This window comes from Corvus brachyrhynchos, unplaced genomic scaffold (assembly GCF_000691975.1).
Source record: "Corvus brachyrhynchos isolate BGI_N302 unplaced genomic scaffold, ASM69197v1 scaffold334, whole genome shotgun sequence".
NCBI lineage: Eukaryota > Metazoa > Chordata > Aves > Passeriformes > Corvidae > Corvus > Corvus brachyrhynchos.
The window spans coordinates 2890535-2893583 of NW_008238316.1; the positions used below are offsets into that span (position 1 = coordinate 2890535).

The 3049-nt window shown below is 47.9% G+C and overlaps 1 long non-coding RNA gene across 1 annotated transcript; it reads left to right on the top strand.

Annotated features, from left to right (window-relative positions):
* The first annotated feature begins 689 nt into the window (after positions 1-689).
* LOC108446639 lies at positions 690-2611 on the top strand. Its single transcript, XR_001861903.1, has 2 exons — positions 690-1088; positions 1700-2611. It is a non-coding gene; the product is annotated as an uncharacterized LOC108446639 (long non-coding RNA).
* Positions 2612-3049: the final 438 nt, after the last annotated feature.

A 3049-nucleotide genomic window follows, 5' to 3' on the forward strand; every position in this document is an offset into this window, starting at 1 on the left:
CTGCTTGCTTAACATCAGGAATGGAGGCCACCAATGTTGTTTCATAACTAAGTCAAAAAGGCCTAGATTAAGGATTTTATAAAGCCGTTTAAAATGTAATGCCTTTCCAAAGATGTGATGTGATTATTATCTTGTAGTTGTTCTAGCTCTACCAAAAAAAAAAAAAACAACAAAACCTATTTGAGTAGATTGAAAAGACTTTTTCTCTTATTGGTAACTAAAAGGAACATGCAGATGTTTAAAACTTATTAAGAGGTGAGTCACAGAAGTAAGCAAATGAGAAAGTAGCTTTGTTTTTCCTTTGTTTCATGTGTGGGTATTTAGAAGTACTAAATACATCAAGCTGGATGCAGCCTTGGGCACATTAGTGAGCTACCCAAGGGTGACCTGGCAGGGCTTAGGGACAAGTGGGAAGGAGGATGAGAAATGGACATATTTTGCTGGCAGATACCGAACTCTTCAATATCTTGTATTGCAGAGAAGGGGAAGGAAGGCATGAGGCTGAAAATAAAAATGGCAGATTCCAGAGACAAGAGGGCAAGAGAGAAATCCTGGGGGGCTAAAATGGTGTGATGGGAGAGAAAAGCAGAAGGAACTGTTACGAAGAGAGGCAGTGAGCCATGTTTCAAAGCAAACTGGATGCAGGGGTGCTACAGTTGAGGGGTGTGGGGGCTCCTGGACCAGGTAAGAATAGCAATGGCATTGTTTTGGCTGCTGCTGGATGTGGTTTTCTCTTTTCAAGATGTTCCTCTGATTGATGTTTTCACAGTAGCTTGCTAGGCCTCATTTGAGGATAATTCCAAGAATTTGGAAGTCGTTGGAAAAGAATGAGGAAAAAAGGTGAACCTGATCCATTTCTAGTAATTCTGAACTTCTCTTGCAGCACCGTTCCAGGGGAAAGCTGGTGAAAGGATAAAGATGCAGAGGAACAAGTGTTGTAAACCCCCCTGCCTCCCTGACAAAGCAAACCTTTCTGCAATCCCAGTAAATCTCTTGGAGAAGCTGTGGGATCATAAGGTTTCCTAGGAAAGGAAAACTAAGGACAGAGATGAGGAAAGAGGCTTCCAATTAACAATGATTTGATGGAGGTAGGAATGATTCTTGTATGTTTGATGCACCCCTTTTTATTCCTGGGATAATTTTAAATGATTTCTTTAAAAAATCATTTCAATTTGGGAATTCAGATTAGAGAGGAAGCGATGCAAAATAAATGCAGGGAGAGATCACAGAATCATCCTGGAATGGCAGAATAGTTTGGGTGGGAAGGGATCTTAAGGATCACCTCATTCCATCCACAGGGTGCTCCAAGCTGCGGCCAGCCTGGCCTTGAACACTTCCAGGGATGGGGCAGCCACGATTTCCCTGGGTTTACGGGCACAAGAGGGAATTTCCAGCAGGAACTGAGGGGTTTCCCTTGCTCTGCCTGGCCCTAGCAGGGCTTTGGGAGGCAGAGGCTGTGGGAACAGGAGCTTTGTCCACTGCCTTGGGGGAGTCTCTGATGTCCCAAAACCCAGCAGAGCAAGTGGTTGTGGTTTAACATCCCATTCAAAGGAGATGCCAGGCCAGGAACGGGAATGGACTGCAGAGCAGGGATGGTGCCCAGCAGAGGGGTGACTGTCCAGGGGGTCCCAGCAGTCCATCCCTGCTGCCCAGGTTTGGGATGAGCAGGCTGGTGACTGTCCCTGTGCTTGCTCTGCAGGATGAGGAAGCCAGGCCTGCTGAGGAGGAAGATGAGGAAGTGTGTGAGGATGGAGACAGCGGCCACCAAAGGCTGGGGAAGGCACAGATCCAGGTAGGAGACGTTGCCTTGCGAGGAGAGGGACTTGTCTGTCCCGTTGGAATTTGGGGCGTGAGGCCAGTGGAACAAAGGGTTTGATTCCATTTTCTTGCTCAGATTTTCACGTGCCTTAAGAGAGCTTTGCGAAAATGTCATTATCCCTGATTGAGTCTCTGAAAAACAGGGATTGAAGCTTTCAGAAGGGGCCCAACCCTGCCTGCAGGTATCCAAGTGCAGCCCCCCCTCCCTGTTTTTGTGTACAGCTGGGATGAGACCTCAGACACACAGCTTGCCAGCTCACAAGTTGTGTAGCTCAGAGCCTCAGCCATGAAGGGCCAGGCTGTGTTTAAAACAGCCCAAGGTACCAGAGAGCTGGAGTAATTTCCTAGCAGGTAATTTGACTTGGAAGCTGCATTCTAAAATTTGTCCACATTTAATTTATGCCCCACATGGAGACACCTAAAGAAGCAGAGGTGGGGTGTTCCTAAGAAAAGAGCATCTAAATTCTTTGGTGGTAGAGGGCTTAAAATTAAAGTCTGAGTGGAGGTGCCTTTAGGACACTTCCATTCCAGTATCTGAATGGAATTTAAATGAATTAGCCAAATCCTGACAAGCTTGTATGAACTCCAAAGCCTCTGCAAGGGTTTCACAGCCAGGGAAGGAGATAAGAGTCTGGAGTCTCTCCCCAAAACCTGGCTGCTGGTTTGTTTGGCCAGGCATAGGAATAATTGTGTATTCCCTGGGGCTGTCCTTATGGGGAGAGGTTTACTTATGTGCCCTGGGTTTATTCAGTGCATCTTCAAAGTGATGGAAATTGATTTCACTGAAAGGCCAGGGGTGCCAAATGTTTTCCCCAGCCAGAGCTCGGAGCCAGCCCAGTGGGAAGGGGTTTAGTGGCCATTTGCCTGCTCCCTTGGGCAGCAGCACTGGAGCACTCGCACCCAACCGTGCCCGAGGTGCCGAGTACTGGCAGGAGGCAAAGCCAGGGACTGGGCAGTAGGAGCTTGCAGTGCTCCTGGAAGCGCAGACCTGGAGCCGTGGGTTAGAACTCCCAGGAGCTGCTGCCTCACTCAAACCTTGTTGAAAGCTCAGCATCCCTCCTGCTCCCTTGGAATGATTGTTGCTTCTGTTGTTGCTCTTTCCCGATCCATTATGATTATTATTGTAAATTGCCACTCCATTTCTTCCATAGCCCTTTGCTTCCCAGAGGTGGTGCTTTAGGCAAGCCCCTCCAGCCTGGGAAGGGGCTTTTGGCTCCGGACTCATTCCCAG